We start from the raw sequence: 24,384 nt of genomic DNA on the forward strand, positions 1-24,384 counted from the left end.
GGTGCATCAGGGCTTGATCCCAGCACCCTGGGATCCTGATGTGAGCTGAAGGCAGACAGCTAATGACGAGGCACCCAGGCACCCCTGTTTGTTTCTTTTTAGAGATTTTATTTATTTATTGGACAGAGAGCACAAGCCAGGGGAGAGGCAGGCAGAAGGAGAGGAAGAAGCCACCCGGGTGCCCCAAGAACTAGTTGTTTTGGAGCCAAAATTGGTGCAAAGAATCTTCCAGGAAAATCACTCCCAACATTTGAGTCTGTAACGTCTCCCACAAAGACATTAGGTATATACAGGTCAATGCGTGTGTCTCCCTCCTCCTGCAGTAACAGTTGGGGCGCCTCCATGCCTCAGTCGGCTCAGCGTCCAAGTCTGCTCCAGCTCAGGTCATGGTTCCGAGTTCCTGAGATTGAGCCTCACACTGAGCTCTCTGGGGAGTCAGCTACTCCCCTTCCCTGAACCCCTTCCCCCACCGTGCGGGTGCGTGCTCGCTTGCTTGCACGCGCGTTCTCTTTCTCTCTGTCTCAGGTAAAGAAATAAATACAGTCTTTTTAAAAAACATTTCCTGTAAGGGGCGCCTGGGCGGCTCAGTCAGCTCAGTGGCTGCCTTCAGCTCAGGTCGGGATCTCAGGGTCCTGGGATCTTTGAGTCCTGCATCAGGCTCCCTGCTCAGCGGGGAGCCTGCTCCCCCCCCCCCCCATCTCTCGTTCCCCCTGCTCATGCTTGGTCTCTGTCTTTGTCAAATAAACAAATAAAATCTTTGAAAAACAACTTTTTGGGATGCCTGGGTGGCTCAGTTGGTTAAGCGGCTGCCTTCGGCTCAGGTCATGATCCCAGCATCCTGGGATAGAGTCCCACATTGGGCTCCTTGCTCAGCAGGGAGCCTGCTTCTCCCTCTGCCTCTGCCTGCCTCTCTATCTGCCTGTGCTCGCGCTCTCTGACAAATAAATAAATAAAATCTTAAAAAAATAATAAAAATAAAAAAACAACTTCTTGTGCAAATTGGGTTTTGTTGTCTTGCCACTTCATGTGGTGTCTGTCGTTTCGGAAGTTGTCTGAGTGGTCTCTCCACTCTTCTGCAGCAGCATTTCAGCAAGTGAGGATAGAGGTGGAAGCCCTAGTATCTCCTACATGCCTTATGCCCAGACGTAGACGGTGGCGGTGCTGGTGCCTTCCTCTCTGGCGTGTAAGCAGCAGTGCAGTGTCACAGTCGCGCAGCATCTGTACTTACGTGTGACCCTGGTTTGCTCAGGCGACTCTGCCCAAACAGGCACTTTCGAGACAGATGAAGAGTAACCAAAATGTGTTTTCCTGCGGCCGGTTATTAAAACTGAAACTTGTTTGAGGTTAATGGGATTGGGGTCTGTTTCAGTGCCAGTGTACCCTGATAACAGTTTAGGTCACAGAGTGTTGAGCCTCTAGTGCTGTGCTGACTGACATTTTGCCAGTGAATAGTTTCTTTGGTGTCATTTTAGCCTAGTTGAGTGGCTTTAATGAGCACAATGGATTATAAATAAAATTTACAGCGCTAATTATAATTTTCCTCCAAAAGATAGTTTTCTGTTTGGGAAAGAAATGTCTGCACTGACGTAATAGATTCTTTAGGAAACAGCTCATTGAAGAGGTAATTTTGAATTTGAGTCAAGTGATTTTTATGGAGAGTTATTAAAACCCACATGAATCCAAGTATTCTAATTAAGCCCTTTCGGTCTGAGATTTTATTTAATTACAGAACTGATGGTTTAATGTTTCTTTAATAAGAAAACATACGGATAATAATAATAGTATCTCAGCCCTTGCTTAGTACAGCTCATTTGCCGAGCAGTTTTTAAATTGCTGCACACAAATCCCAATTGTTTCGAAATGAAATGTTGAGGGAAAAAATGGGTTAGATACTATCTAGGTTTTGGCTTTTCTTTCTTTCCTACTTTTTTCCTCCCCAGAGAGAGAGAGAAAGAGTGCACATGAGCCAGGGTCAGAGGTGTGGGGCAGAGGGAGAGGAGGGGAAGAGAGACTCATAAGCAGGCTCCATGCCCGGTGCAGAGTGTGATGTGGGCCTGGATCTCATGACCTACGCCGAAATCAAGAGTCTGAGGCTTAGCTGGCTGAGCCACCCAGGCGCCCGTGTCTGTTACACTTCAGCTAACTGGTCAGGGGATTAATCGTTTACTTGTATTACTTGGAAATTTACTGGTATGACTTCTGTTATTAATGATTGTACTTCTCACAACGGAAGGTCAGGATTTGGGTCACTTAATTTTAAACAATCTCTAGCCTCACAGTATTCTTTGATTTATCTGTTTCTCCATAAAATACTGAAGTGCCATCCTGGGCAGTACACAGGTTGTTACTGTGTGGTAGCTTCCATAATAAAAACACATGCAGAGTGTTGAGGAGTTCACAGAGTCATTGGGAGGAGGTGGGTGGAGTGTATGCTGGGCAGATTTGCAGAGGGGTTCGTGTTCAGAATTCGGTATTGGCATCTTGGCTAGAACTGCTAGAAAGAAAGAGGCTTTGGGGGCCAAAGTAAATATAAGGGCGCAGAGGCACAGCTAGCGTGTTGCACAGACATTTATCAGTTGTGATGACAGGACAAGAATTTGAAGCCCTTTAGTGTAGGCGAGTGCTGAGAAAATACACTGTGGAGGACTAGTTGGGGGGGCTTACATGTTCTGCTTTCTTGTGTCATACTCAGAACTTAGGGAAACTGCATTTTTTGTCTACATTTTCTTCTTAAGAAATCTTGGGTGAAAGTTTCTTCTCTGTTTTGACTTACAAAGTTTTTAAATTTTTGAACCATGTAGTGTTGCTTCTAACATAAAATTTTAAAAAAATTGTATGACCATTCCCATTTTTTTTTTTTTTTTTAAGGTTTTATTTATTTATTTGACCGAGAGAGAGATCACAAATAGGCAGAGAGACAGATAGAGAGATGAGGAGAAGCAGGCTCCCTGATGAGCAGAGAGCCCGATGCGGGACTCCATCCCAGGCCCCTGGGATCATGACCTGAGCCGAAGGCAGAGGCTTAACCCACTGAGCCACCCAGGCGCCCCTCCCATTTGTTTTTAAGGATTTTTTCCCTTTGTTTTTAAAGTTCTGACATTTTGTGGCTGTACTTTATATTAGAAAGAGGAAACATTGAAGTTAAAATTGATTTTTTGGAAAGTTTTTTTTTCTTTTTTTAGAGAAATTTGGAATTATTTTTAGTTGTAGTTAGTAGGAGCCGTGTCCTTTTTAGCTGAAATGTTAAATCTTACCGAGCTACAGTACCCGCATCTTACTTTGATCTGTTAGTACTGAAGGGCCTCTGGGCGGGCTGGTGCTGCTTGTGGAGCGCACAGAGCTGCACCAGCAGGTGGCGATGGAGAGCCGGGTCAAGCATGGGTTGCAGGGATTTAACTCTAAAAGGGGAAAGGGAATTGAGGTGTATTAGGGGTTTAGGATACAGCTGGCGAAGCTCAATGTGACTGTTCGTGGTGTTGGTTTGTTTAAAGATTGAAAAAAAAAAAAAAACTTTATTTGACAGAGAGATCACAAGCAGGCAGAGAGAGAGAGAGAGAGAGACAGAGGGAAGCAGGCTCCCTGCAGAGCAGAGAGCCCGATGCGGGGCTTGATTCCAGGACCCTGGGATCATGACCTGAGCTGAAGGCAGAGGCTTTACCCACTGAGCCACCCAGGTGCCCCTAAAGCCAATCTTAATGTAGTTCTGTTTCATAGAATTAAGAATTCTTTTTCCAGAAGAAAAGGAAACTTGTTGTATGTTTAATTCCCCCTTCTGCCCTTACAACTAAAAGGTGGGAAAATATGAGGACATAATCCAAGATCTGAATAATGACCTCATCTTTTTGTTAAAGATGAGGACACTTGGTCCCAGCGAGTACCTAATGTCAGGAGTTAAACAGAAGTATGTAGGACTGGAGGGAGACCTCCCAATGAAGGGAGTGGGTCATTGTTTGCGTGTTAACTGTGATGTCCTTGGGACCCTTTTTATAGATATGGGTCTTCGAACTGGATGTATGGTGTTCCTAAGGCTTTTGTTTATCTGGAGTCTATTATCTAAATTGCGATTATACAGATTAGCAAAAAAAAAAAAAAATCATACGAGCAAAGATGGCAGAAATGGCAGTGTTGGTAAAGTGAGATAGTAACCACTACTCACGCTTCAAACAAAATAGGTTCTGAGCTATTAAATTTGGTCTTTTTCTACCTTCATGTTGTAACAGTCAAGTTTTTGTCTACTGTGTGTATATTACCATTAGTTTTAGAAAACATCTCAACGTCAAAACACGTTAGTAGTAAAGAGTTCTGCTACTGTGTTAGGAAGTCAGAGTTTAGGAGATGGGCAAAGGCATTCTGACACAGACGCACAGATGGTAGATAGGTACACTAGAATATTTTAGGTATTTTTAGCCAAGCTACATGGGATTAGTAACACCTCAGAATATATGTGAAAGGAGAAAGATGATCCTAACACTTGCAGAATTCAGTGGTAACTTTCACAGTAACAACAATGAAGTAAGGTAGACCCTGCTTCTGAACCCCACCTTTTTATTTTGCACCGAAATTGCTGAGTGTGATTATCCCGTAGTTCCTTGTCTAGTCCCTCATTGCACGGGTAGGAACTACAAAGACTGCTGAGGAAGTCACAGACAGATGCTGATGGCTAGAAGCCAGAGCAAAAGGATGCTTGGTCACTTTTTGTTAAGCTGCTTATTGATTGTGACGCTAGGAATTATCAGACAACTGGAAATTGTCCTGCACGCACTTGATGACACATTTTTCTGTTGCAATCTCAAGAAGTAAATTAGCTAACATCAAAATGAAAAATTAGAAAGATGAATTTGTTACTAAGTTCTTAAATAAAAAGCAAAGAGAAAAAAGTTTCATTTGAAATAGAGAAAGGAGGGCCGATGGGACAGTAGAAAGCCTCAGCCCACCTGTCGCCCAGTGCTGGGGAAGGGCCCCTGAGCTGTAACCTCGCCGCTTCCACTGCGCATGGTTCCATTGTCTAACATGTCACCTTGTAGTGCAGTTCGTGGTTTTTCTTTTGTTTACTAGTGAATGAATGCTCCTTGAATGTTAGGGCAATCATTTTAGTTTTTGCATTTAAGGATCAAAACTCTACTTAAAAAATAGGTCATTAAGGGCTCCTGGGGGGCTCAGATGGTTAAGGGTCTGCCTTTGGCTCAGGTCAGGATCCCGGGGTGCTGGGATCAGCCCCGCATCGGGCTCCCTGCTCAGCGGGAAGCCTGCTTCTGCCTCTCCCTTGCCCCTGCTTGCATTCCCTTCCTCACTGTCTCTCTTTCTCTGTTAAATAAATAAATAAAATCTTAACAAAAATAGGTCATTGAGATTATGGACTGTGTGTCAAGATCTGCAGGCATTAAAAACAGCAACAGCACAAACAAAACCAGCCCCAGCACCAGAACTACGCACCTTAACATTCATCTAGCTCAAGAACAGAGGATTGGTTTCTGTAGCCCTGAGATGGTGCTTTTGCGTAAATTTCCCCAACTGAAATACTCATATTTTCTCCTTTCAGTTACTAAAAGTGTGTATTAAAACTTTTAGGTCTATTTAAAACAATCTATAGTTTGCTGCTTTTAAGAAATTAGCGTTATTATCTGTGGCTGTTTCATGAATTTCCTGGTGAATCACAACTTTGACGACCCTTAGAAAAGCCGTTCATCTTGCAGTAGGTCAGACGAAGCCAGATGTGTGGGTCTCCACATCGCGGAGAGATAAACCAAGCTGTCTGCAGTGTCTCCATTCGGAAACAGCCCCGCATTAGGTTCTTAGTTTAGGAAAACATTTTTGGATGTCAGGTACCTTTTCAAAGCATTTAACACATCTTAGTGACTCAATCACTAACAGACGATACAAATGAGCCCTAGTGACACTTTTATCATCACTGCTGTTGATGCTGTTTATCCCAGGGCCTTTTTTTCCATTTTTGACCAGTTTTTTTTTGTGTTTAGGCTCCTTAGCTCTATCCAGGAAGTAAGGGGTCCCATTCTCTCATCTAACCGCACCTTGTGAGTTGTGTCCTCTGTGGGAGCAGTCTTCCTTGTACCGGCGTAGGAGCAGGTCCAGAATAGAAGACTGCATCATCCGCTGCTGCTTTTCCGCTCCCGGGTTCTTGTTGGCAAAAGTTACTGGAGCTGGAAGACCTGATGGTGTACAGGTCCTGCTTTCAGTAGGCTTCTGTTGTCTTCCCTTCATACGGACTGTTTGTTTTGGAAGCTGCTTGCGCTGCTTACTTTGTAGTGGAAAAGAGGAGAGAGGTTGGCTTGGGGCCCAGCTTCTGCACGGCAGCGGCTGTTATGCAAATTATGGTGGATCTCATATTTCTGTAAAGGCTTCTTTTCTTTACATACACAAACAGCTAAGGGGCAGCAACGATCCGTCTTAAGCCTTGGAGACAAAACAAGATGCCACTCTTCCCAAAATACCTTTCATTATGGCAGCTTCTGCTGCCGTAAATGGAGGGGAAAGCAGATCTCTTCTGCTGCACTGTGAACACGGCTATAAATGTACCAGGAAGAGTCAAACTCTCATAGTCAGTTCCAGCAGGTTCATCCTCATTTCTTGCATTTTGTAGTAGAATCTTCTCTAATTAGTGCTGCATTTGGCTGATAGGGCAGTTCACTTTCTCTTAAAGTGTTGGATGTTAATGATATCTGCTTGAGTCTGTATCATGGTTTGTTTGAATGGTGTACAAAATGAGGTACAGCAAATGTGAATATTTCTCATTTATTTGTTGATCTTGCTAATGGAAAAAGTCATTATTGAACCACATTGAAAGACGGCATAGCTTTCTTTAAGTCCCAGGGAATTAAGCCTGAACATCATCACAGTGACTTGCTAATTCACATGCTGCTTTTTATTGTTGCCTGTTCATATCTTTTATTTCATTTTAATGACCATAAATCACTACAGAGATGCTCACATACAGACTGCTCTGTAAGTGCACATTGCTAATTAATTTTGAGATATAGCTGCACAGAAGCAAATGAAAACTTTTGGGGAGACATCAGAATTAAAGGCCTTACATGATGAGATAACAAAACCTAGGGATTTTATGAAACTGACTGAGCCAGCCCCTGTGTTTCTAATTTCTAACATAGTTTTATGAGTAACTTAATGTTTCTTACTATTTGGGGAAAATTTTGTCCATAAACCTTTTCCTTTACATTTTTTAGTGGTTGTACTAGAGTTGGCAATACACAGTTAAACCTAAGCCAAGTTCACTTTCAGATAACACTATCATTTCAAGGGTACATTGTGATAACAAAATCACCCAAATTCCTCCCTACCCTCCTTTATATCATCACCATTGTTCATTTCACTTATATATAAGGATATCAGGCCTTTTCATACATTGTTGCTATTATTTTAAACAGACTTACCTGTTATATCAACTAATAATAAGAAAAATAAAAGCTTCTATGTCACCTTCAGTTTTTCCTTCCTCAGTGGTATTCCTTTCTTTTTCTAGATCCGAGTTTCTGAACCATCATTTTCCTTCTCTCTAAAGAACTTTGAACATCTTAAAAAGCAGGTCTGCTGGATTAGAGTCCCTCAATTTTTGTCAGTGAAAGTCTTTATTTCTTCTTCATTTTCATTTTTATTTATTTTTTTAAGATTTTATTTATTTGTGGGCACCTGGGTGGCTCAGCGGGTTAAGCCACTGCCTTCGGCTCAGGTCATGATCTCAGGGTCCTGGGATCGAGTCCCGCATCGGGCTCTCTGCTCAGCGGGGAGCCTGCTTCCTCCTCTCTCTCTCTGTCTGCCTCTCTGCCTACTTGTGATTTCTCTCTGTCAAATAAATAAATAAAATCTTTAAAAAAAAAAAAAAAAGATTTTATTTATTTGACAGAGAGATCACAAGTAGGCAGAGAGAGAGGGGGAAGCAGGCTCCCTGCCAAGCAAAGAGCCCGATGTGGGGCTCAATCGCAGGACCCTGGGATCATGACCTGAGCTGAAGGCAGAGGCTTAACCCACTGAGCCCCCCAGACTTCCCTCTTCTTCATTTTTAAAGGGTAGTTTCACAGAATACTGAATTTCAGGTTGGTGATTTTTTTTTTTTTTTTACACTTAAATTTCAGTCTGCTGTTCTTGCTTGCATGGTTCCAAGAAGACGTTAGATATAATTCCTACCTTTGCTTTTCTGTAGGAAAGGTGTTTTTCCCATCTTCTTTCAGGGTTTTTCCCCCCCTTTTTTTCTTTCTTTTTAAGAAAGTTTTGTTTGTTTGAAGAGAACAAGGGCAAGCGGCAGAGGGGCAGAGAGAAGCCTGATGTCCTGCTCTGGCCGAGGACCTGGCATCATGACCGGAGCACAAGGCAGACACTTAACTGACTGAGCCACCCAGGCGCCCCTTTATCTATGACTTCTGTGGTTTGAAAGTGATGTGTGTAGGTTTGTTTTGTTTGCATTTTTCCTGCTTATTGTTCGTTGAGCTTTCCGGACTTTCGGGCTCCCTTGCCGTGTTCCCGTGGCGCCGGCGCCGTGCCGTTGCCGGTTCTTCATCTCCTGGCCTGTCTTTTCCTAGTCTTTTTTTCTGTTCAGTTTTGGAGGTTGCTATCGAGACAGCCTTCAACTCGGAGATTCCTTCTTTCCTGAGCCGTGGTGAGGCCGCTAAGGAGCGCGTGCGGGCCGTTCGGCGTTTCTCAGTGTTCCCGTTCCCGCCGCTGTGCTCGGCCCGCGGCGCGTCCGCCGCGCTCTTCCTAGTCGCTGCGCCGGCCTCTGCGGTGGCGCTCCAGCCCGATTTCGGAGTTGGCGGTGCTGGAGCACGTGCGGGGACGCACCGTCGGACGGCCCCGAGCCGCGGCCGCGCGGGGAGCGGGAGCCGCAGCCGCGGGGCCACCCGCCGAGCCGCGGGGCCGCTTTCCCCGGCGGCCGCGGCGCTCGTCGCCCGTCCCGCGGCTCCCGGGGTGGCGCGCCGCTGCCCCCGGACTTCGAGTGCCGCGGGGCGGGCTCGGCTCCCGCGCTCAGCCTCGGTGGCGGGAGCGCGATCCGCCGGCCGCACGGGCGCTTCTCGGTCCGCCGCGGGAGCGCGCGTTTCCTCCCGCGGAGCGTGTGGGCTCGACCCGCCGCGACAGGCCGGGCCGTGCTGAGGAGCGTCGCCGGAGGCCTCCGACGTCCCCCGCGGGGTCCCTTCCCGTCCCCCGGCGGTGCTCCTCCCGGTGAGGACCCGGGGCGGACGCCGGGCTGGAAGCGGGCTCCGGCCCCGGCCGTCGTGCTGCGGCGTCGAGCGCCCAGCCTGTCCCGGGCCGCCGGTCAGCGTCCGGCGCGTCCCCGCAGCCCGGGCGGCCGCGGGAGTCTGCCCTGCCCCGGCCTCCCGTCCGCCGCGGCCCCGGGAGCGCGCTGGCTGCGGCGTGTGCAGCCGCGTTCCCCGCGTCCGACTTCCCGGCGGCGCCGCGCCTGCGCACGCGGTCGCCGAGGCTGCGGGGCCGCTGACTGGGCCGCGCGTCTGCGTTTCCGGCCGCGGCCGCGCGCGCGCCGGGGCGTCCCAGCTTCCGTGTGGCCGCGGACGGCGGTGGCCGCGCGCGCTCCCGCCCGGGGCCCGCGTGCCGCGCGCGCGCGGCCCTCCGGGAGTCCCGGTGCACGGCGGGGAGCGCTCCGCACCTCCGCGGCCGTCGGGCGGTGAGTTCCGGGGTCTCGGGCGCAGCCGCTGCGGGACCGCGGCTCCGGTTCTGCGGACGTGGCCCTGGAGCACGTGCCCAGAACACCGCTCGCCAACAGCGTTGCTTATTCATTGCCCCGCGACACCGCCCGCGCGGGCCGAGGGGCCGAGCTGCGGAGCCGGATGCAGGGCTCGATCCGGGGCTCCGGGGTCGCGACCTCGCCCGGAGTCCTGCGCGTCTGTTCTGCTGTCCGCATTCACGAAACGACCAGGAACCGTCAGTCTGTCCGCGACTGTCCGTCCTGCACGTCCGTTTGGCCCGGCGCGCGCCGTGGGGCAGCCGGAGCTGCCGCTGTCGGGCGGCGGACGCGGGGCGGCGCTGACCTCGGGCTGCGGGGCGCTCGTGCGGCGGCGTGTGTGGCGCGGGGCGCGAGCTGGCCCGGGCCGGCCGCGGTGGCGCGCAGGGGGTGTAGGAGCGCTGCTCGGGGGCGTGTGGGCAGAGCGCAAGGAGCGCTGCGGCCGCTGGGCCGTGGTCACTCGGCGGCGCGAGACGTGTTTCTGCGCGGAGGGCCCCGCTGTTGCACGCGTGTCCGTGTGCTCTGACGGCCCCGACTTCTTAGACTTTTCTCTAGGCCTGGAGCAGAGGCGGGGGGCGAGCTCGCTCTGCGGCTCCTCGCGGGAACCTTTGAGCCGCGTGGACACGCTGTGATTTCGTGTGCGCGAACCATGAAGGAGTGCCCAAGAGCGATTTCTCTTGAAAGCTCCAAGGGTGAGAGTAAGACGTTTCACCTAAAAGTCACTGTTCCGTGTTCCTTCGCCCAGTGCAGGAAGATGCTAGGAAGGCGAGGATGACGGTAAGAACGGGAGTCTGTGGCCCAGTCTTTTATGATCCCTTACGTTCCATCAGCGTCAGGACTTGACCTGTTTGCGTTGACTTAGATGACCTGTTTATACTGTCAGTCCCCTCGTTTGACTGTTTGGTAGTCGTTGAGACAGACAGAGAACATGACAAGGAAGAAGGTCAGAGGGAGAAGCACACTGACTCCCCACCGCGTGGGGAGCCCGATGGGGGCTCGATCCCGGCGCTCCAGGATCGTGGCCCGAGCCGAAGGGTGTTGCGGAACCAGCTGAGCCCCAGGCGCGCTGTGTGATGGTTCTTTTAGCAACTAACAGCTTTTGTGATTATATATATTTCAGCATTTCGGTTTTACAATAATACATGTACCTCTGCTTATTTAACGTTAACACATGATGCCCATAAGAAAGTTCTTCATGTTTCAGATAGAATTCGTTAAAGTGAATATTCGGGGCGCCTGGGAAGCTCAGTGGGCTAGAGCCTCTGCCTTCGGCTCAGGGTCCTGGGATCGAGCCCCGAGTTGGGTTCTCTGCTCGGCAGGGAGCCTGCTTCCCCCCCTGTCTGCCTGCCTCTCTGCCTGCTTGTGATCTCTCTGTCACATAAATAAATAAAATCTTAGAAAAATAAATAAAGTGAATATTCAAATAATACCACAAATCCAAGTGTGATGCCTTATTTGTATTACTGACAGTGTTAGAAAAATTGGTAGTAATCTGTTATGTTGATTACTTCTAAGTTTTGAATACCAGAAATAACATGAATGTAAGCATTTAGTTGTTTGGCTTTCTTTCTTTCTTTCTTTCTTTCTTTCTTTCTTTCTTTTTAAGACTTTATTTATTTATTTGTCAGAGGGAGAGAGAGAGCACGCACATGGGCGCACACAAGCAGACAGAGTGGCAGGCAGAGGCGGAGAGGGAAGCAGGCCCCCCGCCAAGCAAGGAGCCCGATATGGGACTCCATCCCGGGACCCTGGGATCATGACCTGAGCCAAAGGCAGTGGCTTAACCCACTGAACCACCCAGGAGTCCCAGTTGTTTGGCTTTCTTGAGACTGAAGCCAAACTTGGTAAAAATCTGCCTTGAAGTATAAATTGATAATATCTTTTAGAAGGAGATATTTTAAAATATTTCTGTAATTTTTACTATTCTCCTATCTTCCTCCTATAACTTGCCCTTTCTTTAGATTCTGTGACTGTATTTCACAAGGTCTCATTTTCTTTATTCTCCTTCACTTTTTTGGTAGTCACTCATAGTAATGACAAAATATAAAAGCCCTATCTTGTAGCATTTATTTCTTCCATTATTCTGTTGAGTTTGAACATGTTTTCTTGTTCTGCTATGTAATTCTTTGCTTTGTTCATATCTTTGTTCATTTTAAAATACAGTTTCTCGGGCACCTGGGTGGCTCAGTGGGTTAAGCCGCTGCCTTCGGCTCAGGTCATGATCTCAGGGTCCTGGGATCGAGCCCCGTATCGGGCTCTCTGCTCAGCGGGGAGCCTGCTTCCTCCTCTCTCTCTGCCTGCCTCTCTGCCTGCTTGTGATCTCTCTCTCTGTCAAACGAATAAATAAAATATTTTAAAAAAAATTTTTAAGTACAGTTTCTCATTGTTGTTATTTTTTTAAAAGCTGTATCCCAGTGGGGAGCCAGGGTGGCTCAGTTGGGTTAAGTGTCTTACTCTTGGATTCAGCTCGGGTCATGATATTGGGGTCTTGAGATAGAGTCCTGCGCTGGGGTACCTGCTGAGCAGAGTCTGCTTCTTTTCCTTCCCCCTCAGCCCGCCCAGCCTCTGCTTGTGCTTGCTCGTGCTCTCTCTTTCTTCCAAATAAACAAATAAATCTTAAAAAAAAAAAAGGTAATATCTCAGTGGTTTCCTTTACATATATTTTTGTTACCTTCCTCCCAGAAAAATATACTCCTGTCTAGAGAAGAATTTAAAATTAATCGGGAAGGAAAAAATGAAACAAGATGGGATCAGGAGGGAGACAAACCATAAAAGACTCTTAATCTCACAAAACAAATTGAGTATTGCTGGGGGGAGGCGAGGAGGGAGAAGGTGGTGGGATTATGGATATTGAGGAGGGTATGTGCTGTGGTGAATGCTGTGAAGTGTGTAAGCCTGACAATTCACAGACCTGTACCCCTGGGACAAATAATACATTATATCTTAATAAAAATAATTAATAAATAGCATGCACACACACACACACACACACACATAATTGGGGGCGGGGAGATGAAGGTAACCAGGCAGATTTTCAAAAGAAGCCAATGAAATATATTTTCTGGATATGAACGGTTTATTTTTATGATGAAAAAAGTAGAGTCATTTACATTTAAAGACTCAGTCGTACTTGTTTTGACAGTACATGTGCTAAAATTAGAATGATACAGGGAAGATGGCCCCTGGGCTAGGAAGACAGACAAATTTTTGAAGTGTTCCTAAAGAAATATATAAAGGCTCAGTGAATAATAGTTTAGCTTTCAATTTAGACACTGCTGTGGATAGAATAGTGAACTGGAAAACAGTATTGAGAAAATTACCTGGAAAACAGTATTGAGAAAATTACCTAGAATGTAGCACAGCCAGAGATGTCAAATAGGGTAAAAAGAATTACAGTAGATAAAGGATGATTGTGAGTCTAATATGTCCCAGTTGGAGTCCTGAAGAATAATTGAGGAAACCTAATATTTGAAGGGTAATAGTCCCAAATTGAATATTCATGATGGACACGTTCTAAGAAGGGCCGATAAAGCTATGTCTATATTAAGGCACATTAAGTGAATTTCTAGACTATCGAAGACAAAAATATATATAAAACAATGAGAATTAGAGGAGCAACAGTTAAATATCCGCCTCCAACCATCAATTAAAGAAAGGTTAGGGAACAAAAGAGTTATGTCTTTGAATGCTGAGAATAAGTAATTGTCGGTTCTGAACAGGGCTTCCCCTGCTGACAAGTTTTAGCAGACTGGATTGCAGATGTAGCAAGGATATTGTTTCCAAATACTTTGCTGGGAATTGTAAAAAAACAGTCACTTTTGTAAAAACAATGAAGGATAAAACGGTTTCAAGAACACAGGAGACATATGAGGCATTTGAAGGTGTACAAAGACAAATAGAAGAAAAAAATTCTAGAAAAGTGCAGTTAGAAGCAGCACATGTGAAAACAGTGGGGAAGAAGGAACAAGATGGAAATGAACAAAGTTCAAAAGGATGGGCAATGTGTGATAGAATGGGAAGAGGGAAGAAGTAAAAGTATGCGTGATTGGCATCTTCAAATAGAAAGGCCGAACTTTTTATTAGCTGAATGTAAAGACATTGTTAAAATGATAAAAAAATTTCTGGGTCCCTGGGTGGCTCAGTTGTTTAGACATCTGCCTTTGGCTCAGGTCATGATCCCAGAGTCCTGGGATGGAGCCTCACATCAGGCTCTCTGCTCGATGGGGAGTTTGCTTCTCCCCTCTCTCTCGGCCCCTTCCTCCTGCGCCTGCTTGTGTCTGTCTTACACTCGTGTGTTCTCTCTCTCTCTCTCTCTCTCTCTCAAATAAAGAAAATCTTTTTAAAAGATAAAAATAAATTTAAAAATAATAGAAAATTTCAATAAATAGATTGAGAGGGCTTGTTAGATCTCATTTAATATTGTTATAGATTATGTGTCATGGAAACAACTGCAGTGTTAGACTTGATCAGTGAACCTTATAATCTCCTTTGTGATCCAGGTCAAAGGATCAAGTTACCTCTGGGAGGATAAACTTCAGCGTGTTCTTGTCAAAATTCAGAACCAAAATAGCAATTTTCTTAATGCCCTCAAGTCGGACAGCTCATCTGTATTAAAAGGATATTGACCAACTTTTTTGAACACTTGAATTTGGAGTATATTATGTTCATTCTTCAGCAAACTGTGGAAGACAACCTTCATTCTTTCTGTTAGCCAACCAGGAGAAGAATGGGAAGGCTAAAGCAAATATTATAGTAAGGGTTGGAAAATGTCATTTAAAGGTGATACAGTGGATAAAGATGTAATACAGTGAAAACAGTCAGCAGTCCTATAAGTGAGTGATGAGGCAAGAGCAGGGAGAGTGTGCTAATCTAATCGCTACTGATAGAAAGCAAGTATCGAAAACTACGTGATCGGTTTTTGAATTTCGAGAAGTATACATTTTCTAGAATTTTAAATTTAACTGATAAAAAAAAGTATATTCCACACAGTGTAAAAAAAAAAGTTTAGGCTATGAAAAGTCCCAAGTGAAACAAAAATGTTCCTGTGTGTCAGGCTACTAGGGTTGCCGTAACAACAAATCATAGACCAGATGGGTTAAAAACCATCTCTGTTCTGGAGTTTAGAAGTCCAAGATCATTTTGTTGTCAGGGTGGGTTTCTGGTGAAGACTCTCTTCCTGGCTTAGACATAGTCATTTTCTTGATGTGTCCTCTTGTGATCTCTTCTCTGTGAATGCAGAAGAAGGAGAGCTCTGGGCTCTCTTCCTCTGACAGGGACCCCATTTTCCTAGATTTGGGCCTCACCTTTCTAACTTCCTTTATGCTGAAGTAGAGGTCTCCTTCAAGGGCCTGTCTCCAGACTCAACCACGTTTAGGGGGTGAGGGTTAGGGCTTTAGCATTCGAATTTTGGGGCACATACTTCAGTCCGTAACAGATGGAGTTTCACAAAAATGGAACTTGCAGTAAACTACCATAAAGAATAAAAACAAACCGTATTCTCTGGTCAGGATGGAGAAAGACTAGAAATTAATAAAAGCAGACAACAAAAAGACCTAATGGTTTGGAAATGAAACGGAAGGTTTTATGTAGCAAGTGTAGCCCGGAAGCAGACAGAAGGGAGGGAAGACAGATAAATAGAATAAGTAGTGCTAAAGGACAGATCATTCCAAATACAGGAGAAGTTAAAAGAAAGTTGGAATAATTCGGTTTTTTGCTTAATTATATGCAAATAAGGGGCTCCTGTCTGGCTCAATTAGTGGAGCTTAGGGCAGTTAGTTCAAACCCCCTCACACTGGGTGTGGAGATTACTTAAAAATAAAATCTTAATAAATGTGAAAACATGGGTAAGCATAATTTTTTTTTTTTTAAATTAATTTACTGGGACGCCTGGGTGGCTCAGTAGGTTAAGCCTCTGCCTTTGGCTCAGGTCATGATCTCAGGGTCCTGGGATCTAGCCCCGGGCTCTCTGCTCAGTGGGGAGCCTGTTTCCCCCTCGCTGCCTGCCTCTCTGCCTGCTTGTGATCTCTGTCTCTGTCAAATAAATAAATAAAATCTTTTAAAAAATAAAAATAAAAAGATAAAGATAATTTACTAAATCTGATTCCAGAAATCACAGAAAATTTTAGCTTTATGATCATTGAAAATTAATAATAGAGAATTCTCTCAGAGTTAATACTATTGCCCAGAAATCCTGTTCCTGGCTCTGGTTTCATTCTGTAAAACCTTGAGGAAACCAATAATTCCAAAATTATCGAGACATTTGCGGAGCCTAAGAATGAGAAGAAAGCAAGCATAGTATTCTGAAGCCTTAAAAAGATACACAGAAAGGGAGACAACACGATAATCTTCCCTGAGCTCGTGCTCAGCTGCTTCTGAGTATGGGCAAGTTTTGCTTCAGCTTACTTTTGAATATGTGCACAAAGAGGACTACACACACTCCTGTTAGATTTGTTGAATTCAAGGTATATTACTGTGTTATTTCCACTGTTCAAGAATGAAAATCTGTAATTTTTAATGATTAAAACGTATCCTTTGTAATAAATAGCCATATAGTTCTGTAAGGGCTTCATTTTATTTATTTATTTATTTATTTTTTTAAAACATTTTATTTATTTATTTGACAGAGAGAAATCAAAAGTAGGCAGAGAGGCAGGCAGAGAGAGAGAGGGAAGCAGGCTCCCTGCTGAGCAGAGTGCCCGATGCGGGACTTGATCCCAGGACCCTGAGATCATGACCTGAGCCGAAGGCAGCGGCTTAACCCACTGAGCCACCCAGGTGCCCAAGGGCTTCATTTTAGTCCTTGAAAGTATTGAGTCTTTAAATGTCAAAGCAAAGGTTGTTTATTTTTTGTTTTTTGTTTTTTTACCTATTTTGACAAAAATATGCTTATTTCAACGTAATTTGGCAAGATAGAAATAGATTTGCTTTATATTTCATGGAAACAAGTTTATAGGTATCTTTTATTTTTATAGAATGGTGTGGTAGCCCTGTGCTTAAGGCATTTATGGCATTAGCAATTGGTAGCCAAGGCTGGCAGTCTTTAACTGCAGTTACAATTTTCTTAGTTAAAAAATATGAAGCTGTGCGGTATAAGGGGACAGCACAGTGATCCTTTCGGTGATGGGAGCATTCTGTATCTTGACTGTAGTGGTAATACATGCACCTGCACAGGTGATAAAATGGTATAGAAGTGAACACATATACATACACACACACACACACACACACACACGAATACATGTAGAACTGGGAAAATCTGAATAAGGTCAGTGGATTATGTTAATATCAATATCCTGGTTGTGGTAACTATACTTTGGAAAGGTGTTATTGGGGGGACTTGGGTAAAGGGTATACCGGATCTCTGTTATTTCTCACAACTGCAGGTGAACCTACAATTATCTCAAAATGTTTATTTAAAGGAGGGACGCCTAGGTGGCTCAGTTAAGCATTTGCCTTCAGCTCAGGTCGTGGTCCTGGGGTCTTGGGACTGAGCCCAGTGTCAGGCTGCCTGCTCAGTGGGGAGTCTGCTTGTCCCTCTCCCTGTGCCCCTAGCCCCGACTCATGATCGTGCCCACGTACACAAACACACACACACACTCTTTCTCTCTTTCTCTCTCAAATAAATAAAATTTTTTTCAAAAGTTGTTTATTTAAAGGAAAAAAGGCACTATGTATGGTTGGTTGTTTTTTCCTAGAAATGTAAGGGAGTATAATAACATCAGTAGGTAAAAAAACAGAAAAACTGATACTCCCTCGATGAGTAAAGTGAGTATGTAGAAGTGTGGAATACGTGTAGACGTGTAAATGAGCACATGGAGTTGTGTTTGCGCGTGTGGGGCTAGATAAGGAGCAGCCAGAGCGCTCTCGCTGCGGTGGAGATGAAGCAGGTCGGCTCTGTCGTGTGTTAATGTTACTGGGGGACATGAGGGAATAAACTTGGAAAGGAGAAACTAGAAGGATAAAAATAGGAAAAGTTATTAAGATTATTGTTATTTGTAAGTGATGCTGCATACATTGATCATCAGAATCAGTGAGAAGGCTTGTCGGAGAGTTCAGTGAGGTGATTGCCAGTAGAGTAATAAATGAGAAGTGAGTAGCACCTAGAAAGAAGCAACGCGCGGGGCTTGACGTGTGTGAGGAAAGCTGCAACATGCCGCTGAGTCTTGAACCAGTGGAAGTGTGTTTGAGTAGGATCATTGTGAAGAGGTCAGTTCTCCCAGAATTCATCTGTGAGTTGTTAATATGGTAAAATATGCATAACGTCAGATTGACCTTTTAAACCAGTTTTGCATAAGCAGTTCTGTGGCAGTAAGTACGTCCCATTACCATGAAGCCTTCGTCACCGTCTATCTCCAGAACATTTTCGCCCCCCCCCCCCCGCCCCCCGCCGAGATTCTGTCCTCCATTAGTGAAAACCTTTCCCTGCGGTCCACGGCAACTGCTTTCTACTCTGGTCTCTAATTTTACTCCTCCAGGTGCTGCAGAAATGGAATCATACAGTGTCTTTCTTTCTTTCTTTCTTTTTTTTAAAGATTTTATTTATTTATTTGACAGACAGAGATCACAAGCAGGCCGAGAGGCAGGCAGAGAGAGAGAGAGAGTGGGGCTCGATCCCAGGACCCTGAGATCATGACCTGAGCCGAAGGCAGCGGCTTCACCCACTGAGCCACCCAGGCACCCCATACAGTGTCTTTCTGCGACTGGCTTATGATTTCCTTTGAGCTTAATGTCGTCATGGTTCATCCATGTTGTATAGCATATGTCAAAATTTCCTTCCATTTAAGGCTGAACAACTGTATGATACGCCACAATTTCTTTATCATTCACCTGCCAGTGGACATCGATGGAATGGCTGCCACCTTTTGGCTCTTTGTGTATAGTAGAGCTGTGAACATCAGTGTAGAAATATTTATCTGCACAAGCCCCTCCCTTTATTCCTTCGGGGTATTCGTAAATTCAACCATGAAAATTAAAGTTTTTTACATATATGTGTATATATATATATGTTTTATATATATATATGCACACACATGTACTAGATAAGTTGCTTGTAACGTTTATGTGGCAAAATAAGAGTAGCAGTGACGTTTCTGAAAGGAACAGTAACAGCAATCAGTCTTCTTTTTTTTTTTAAGATTTTTATTTATTTATTTGACAGAGAGAGATCACAAGTAGGCAGAGAGAGAGGAGGAAGCATTCTCCCTGCTGAGCAGAGAGCCCGATGTGGGGCTTGATCCCAGGACCCTGGGATCATGACCTGAGCCGAAGGCAGAGGCTTTAACACACTGAGCCACCTAGGCGCCCTGTGTTTATTTCTTTTTGAGAGAGAGAGAGCACACAAGCACAAGCAGGCTCCCCTCTGAGCCAGGAGCCCGACGTCACACTCGATCTCAGGACCCCATGATCATGACCTGAGCTGAAGGAAGACGCTTAGCCAACTGAGCCACCCAGGGCCCCCTGAAGATTTATTTATTTGTATTTGAGAGAGAGAGTGGGGAAAGGGCAGCAGGAGAGGGAAGGAAGAGAATCCCAATCAGATTCCCCAATCAGTGAGGAACCCAACTCAGGACTCGATCTCCTGACCCTGAGATTATGACCTGAGCTAAAACCAGGAGTTGGATGCTTAATCGACTAAGCTCCCCCTGAAATCCCTCTCTGCTGTATTTCCTTGGAGAATAGAAAGTTGTCGTTTTTAACATTTGAAAACAATAAAGCTTCTTTGATTCTACATTGTCTTCTAGCTCTGACTCCCATTTCTCTCTTTCCCTGTGTTTCTTCACGTGGTCTTACATTTTTCTTCTTAGATTCTCTTGAGCTTTTAAAAAGCCCATCCCAACGGGGTTTTTGCTCTCACTTTACAGAGTGCTGTTGCGGGGTTCCTGGCAACCTCCCCCCCCCCCCCCCCCCCCGTGCCACCTCCCGCTGATCCACCCATGCCCTTGGTTCTGTTTGCTCGGTCAGCAGCGGTTGGCAGTTGGCTCTTACAAAGATGGGTTCCTCACCCCACCTCCCCGTTATTACCTTCTGGCTCCTTAGTCTTTGCTGGCTCTTCCTTATTCCATGATGTGGCCCTGCCCCCGTGTTTGTTGGAGTCCTCCTCTCTGCCTTTCCATCCCCTCCCTCGGCTGTGTCAGCCAGCCTCAAGGCTTTAAATGTCTGTGTGCTGTTGTCTTTGAGATTTTGAAACTTCACGCTCACACTTCTCTGTTTGATGTTCAGAAGGCTTTTCAGTCACACCATGTCCAAAACAGAGCACAAGTTGGGCGTGGGCGTGGGGCAGAGAGAGAAGCAGACTTCTTGCTGAGCAGGGAGCCCAATATCTGGCTCTCTCCCAGGACCCCAGGATCATGGCCGGAGCCCAAGGCAGACACTTAACCGACAGAGCCAGCCAGGTATCCAGATCTGTGGTTTTCCTTATTGTCTTTTTCGTCTATTAAAATACAAGCCATGCAAAAGCAGGAATTTTTTTTTTTTAAGATTTTATTTATTTATTTATTTGTGAGAGAGAGCGAGCGAGCGGGCATGCAAGCGCACAAGCAGAGGTGGAGAGAGAAGCAGGCTCCCTGCCGAGCAAGGAGCCCACTGCGGGACTCGATCCCAGGACCCTGGAATCATGATCTGAGCCGAAGGCAGCGGCTTAACCACTGAGCCACCCAGGTGTCCCAAGCAGGAATTATTTTTATTAACATATAATGTATTATTTTCCCCAGGGGTACAGGTCTGTGGATCACCAGTCGTACACATTTCTCAGCACTCACCATAGCACACACCCTCCCCAATGTCCGTCACCCCGCATTCGCTCCCACCTCCCTCGTCTCCAGCAACCCCCAGTTGGTTTCCCGAGGTTAAGAGTCTCTTATGGTTCGTCTCCCTCCCAGGTCCCATCTTGGTTCATTTTTTCCCCCTCCCTTCCCCTCCCTACCCCCCACAGCCCCCCACTCTGCCTTTCAGAGGAATTTTTGTGTTTATTCTTTGCTATATCTCCAATGCTGAGTAGGAACTCCATGTATATTTGTTGAAAGAAGAATCAGGTCACATACCTCTTTGCATAAAACCTTCCAATGGCTTCCCATCTTTTGGACTAACAAAAATGTGTCCAGTCTGCCTCTCTAGCTCCTGCCCGGCCTCACTTCCTTGATTACACCAGAGGAGGTCTTGCCTCGGGGCCTTTGCTCTCACTGTTTCTTCTTTGGGATAATATTCTTTTCTCAGGTGTCTGTACATTCCTCCTTCACCTCCTTTGCGTTGGGTTTCTGTGCCGATGTGGTCTTCTCAGTCAGGACGTCCCTAACAACCTTTGTTAACACTGTGAATGCGCTCCAGCCATAGTTTCTCCTCCTCTCCCACACTCTGCAGCTTGTGCGTAGCACGTCTCGCTTTCGAGATGTGCAATAGTTGACTCACCTTTGTACTGTCTCTACCCTGTTGGCGTATTAGAGTGAATGCTCCATGGTAAAAGGGATTTTGTCACTGCTGTTGTTCTTTGTGCTTAAACAGTAGGTACTTACTACTTTCTGAAAAAATAAGTTCTTGATTAAGCAAGAATTCAAGACTGTAAAGTAAGTAAAATCAGTGTTCGTGACTATCATCAGTGTAGAGTTAGAAAATCTAACAGGGGCGCCTGGGTGGCTCAGTGGGTTAAAGCCTCTGCCTTCAGCTCAGGTCATGATCTCAGGGTCCTGGGATCAAGCCCCACATCGGGCTCTCTCCTCATTGGGGAGCCTGCTTGCTCCTCTCTCTCTCTGCCTACCCGTCATCTTTGTCTGTCAAATAAATAAATAAAATCTTTAAAACAAAAAAGAAAGAAAAGAAAATCTAACAAAAAATTGATTCATGAGGGGCACCTGGGTGCCTCAGTGGGTTAAGCCTCTGCCTTTGGCTCAGGTCATGATCCCAGGGTCCTGGGATCAAGCCCCACATTGGGCTCTGCTCAGTGGGAAGCCTGCTTCCCCCCTCTCTCTGCTTGCCTCTCTGCCTACTTGTGATCTGTCTCTGTGTCAAATAAGTAAATAGATAAAATATTAAAAAGAAAAAACAAACAAACCAAATTTATTCATGAAAGCAATGTTATTTGTGAAATATTTAGAACTAAACTTGAGAGCAACTGTTTGGGGTCTATTTTGAATAAAATTATAAATATCTGGTAACACCAGAAAGTTTTACTAAATTAATTCGATTCATTATTATGGTATTAATGTTGGTGTTTAGATTTTTTCCCCCTACTGTAATATACAAAATTAAAGTCATTTGGACATTCTTGAAATTTCAAATGCATCTCAAGGCCACCTGGAAGTTTACCTAATGCAGAACTAATCAGGAGTCCTTATACAGATGTTCTAAAGGTAGTGGTTTGGGATATACAAGTCTGTGAATATACTAAAAACCATTGAATTTGTGCTTTAAAAGAGGAAATTTTAGGTATAACTGAATTATACCTCAATAATGTTATAAATAAAATAGCCAAGGAATTTCTGCAGGAGTACAAAGAAAAATCAGTCTTTCCAAGTATTAAAACTTGGTATGAAGTTATAGGATCAGTCTGTTGTATTAGTGGCTCAGTAGTAAACATAACTGTGAGTGACACAAAATGGAGAGCTTAAAGGAAGATTCAAATATGAGTAAATTAGATGCTGAATGTATTTCAAGTAAAGGAACATGAAGTGAGTAATGGAAAAACTCCTTTTGAGATAAAAAGCTGACCTACTCACAGATTATTTTCACAATCTAAAGTAGATCAATAATTTAAAAAGAAAAAAACAATTCATGGAAAATGTGGTGAAGATTGTTGTCTTCAGGAGGGCTTGACCTTTGCAGGCGCGCCCGCCGTGGGAGCAGCTGGAGAGCTGGAGAGACTGTTCTGTTGGCGGGAAGGGTTGAGAGCTCTGACCGGAGTGAGACTGGGTTTGAGCCCGTCAGTCGCCTACTGGCGGGGACCGTGGGCTGGCAGCGCCTCGACGTCTCAGTTAATCTAATATTATATCATGATTTGGAAGAAAAACCGAATTATCTATGTATGTCTTTGTTGTTTTTCTTCCTTTTTTTAAAGTTTATACAGCTTTTTTTTTTTTTTTTTTAGCATATAATGTTTGTTTCAGGGGTACAGGTCTGTGATTCATCAGTCTTATACAATACACAGCACTGACCATAGCACGTACCTTCCCCAGTTTCCACCACCCAGCCACTGCATCCCTCCCAGCGCCACCACTCCAGCAACCCTCAGTTTATTTCCTGAGATTCGGAGCCTCTTATGGTTTGTCTCCCTCTCTGGTTTCTCTTGTTTCGTTTTTCCCTCCCTTCCCCCATGATCCTCTGTCTTGTTTCTCAGATTCCTCAGATCAGGGAGATCATATGATCATTGTCTTTCTCTGATCGACTTTTTCACTTAGCAGAATACCATCTAGTTCCATCCACGTCATTGCAAATGGCAAGATTTCTTTTTTTTTTTTTTGTGGCTGCATAATATTCCATTATCTATATAATGGAATATTACATATATGTATATCACATCTTCATTATCCATTCATCTGTCAGTGGACGTCTGGACTCTTTCCGTAGTTTGGCTATTGTAGACATTGCTGCTATAAACATTGGGGGGCGCGGGTGCCCCTTCAGATCTCTACATTTGTATCTTTAGGGTAAATGCCCAGTACTGCAGTTGCTGGGTTGTATGGTGGCTCTATTTTTAACTTTTTGAGGAACCTCTGTCCTGTTTTCCAGAGTGGCTGCACCAGTTTGCATTCCCAGCAGCAGTGTAGGAGGGTTCCCCTTTCTCCGCATCCTCGCCAACATTTGTCATTTCCCGACTTACTAATTTTAGCTATTCTGACTGATGTGAGGTGGTATCTCATTACAGTTTTGATTTGTATTTACCTAATGTCAAGGGATGTGGAGCGCTTTTTCATGAGTCTGTTGGCCATTTGGATGTCTTTGCGGAAATGTCTGTTCATGTCTTCTGCCCATTTCATGATTGGATTATTTTGTTTCTTGGGTGTTAAATTTGGTAAGTTCTCTTTAGATTTTGGATACTAGCACTTTATCTGGTATGTCATTGCTTCTCCCATTCTGCCAGTTGTCTTTTGGTTTTATTGACTGTTTCCTTTGCTGTGCAGAATCTTCGTATGTTGATCAAGTTCCAATAGTTCATTCTTCCCCTTGCTTCCCTTGCCTTTGGTGGTGTGTCTAAGAAGGTGGCTGTGGCTGAGGTCGAAGAGGTTATTGAGGCTGAGGTCAAAGAGGTTGCTGCCTGTGTTCTCACGGATTTTGATGGATTCCTGTCTCACATTGAGGTCTTTCATCATTTTGAGTCTGTGTTTGTATGTGGTGTAAGGAAATGCTCCAGTTTCATTCTTCTGCATGTGGCTGTCCAATTTTCAAAGAGACGGTCTTTTTTTTCCATTGGATAGTCTTTCCTGCTTTGTCAAAGATTAGCCGACCATAGAGTTGAGGGTCCATTTCTGAGTGCTCTGTTCTGTTTCATTGATCTATGTGTCTGTTTTTAGTACCATACTGTGTTCATAATTACAGCTTTGTAATAGAGCTCGAAGTCTATTGAATTGTGATGCCACCAGCTTTGCTTTTCTTTTTCAACATTCCTCTGGCTGTTCGGGGTCTTTACTGGTTCCATACAAATTCTGGGATTATTTGTTCCATTTCTGTGAAAAACATTGATGGTATTTTGATAGGAA

At 45.0% G+C, this 24,384-nt stretch overlaps 1 protein-coding gene and 1 pseudogene across 3 annotated transcripts in view; both read left to right on the plus strand.

The window, feature by feature from the left end:
• Nucleotides 1-24,384, plus strand: part of ASH1L (ASH1 like histone lysine methyltransferase) — a 180,968-nt gene that overhangs the window by 34,594 nt on the left and 121,990 nt on the right. The window lies entirely within an intron of this gene.
• Nucleotides 12,827-12,927, plus strand: LOC132026333 (U6 spliceosomal RNA; annotated as a pseudogene).

Source organism: Mustela nigripes, chromosome 10 (assembly GCF_022355385.1).
Source record: "Mustela nigripes isolate SB6536 chromosome 10, MUSNIG.SB6536, whole genome shotgun sequence".
Lineage (NCBI taxonomy): Eukaryota > Metazoa > Chordata > Mammalia > Carnivora > Mustelidae > Mustela > Mustela nigripes.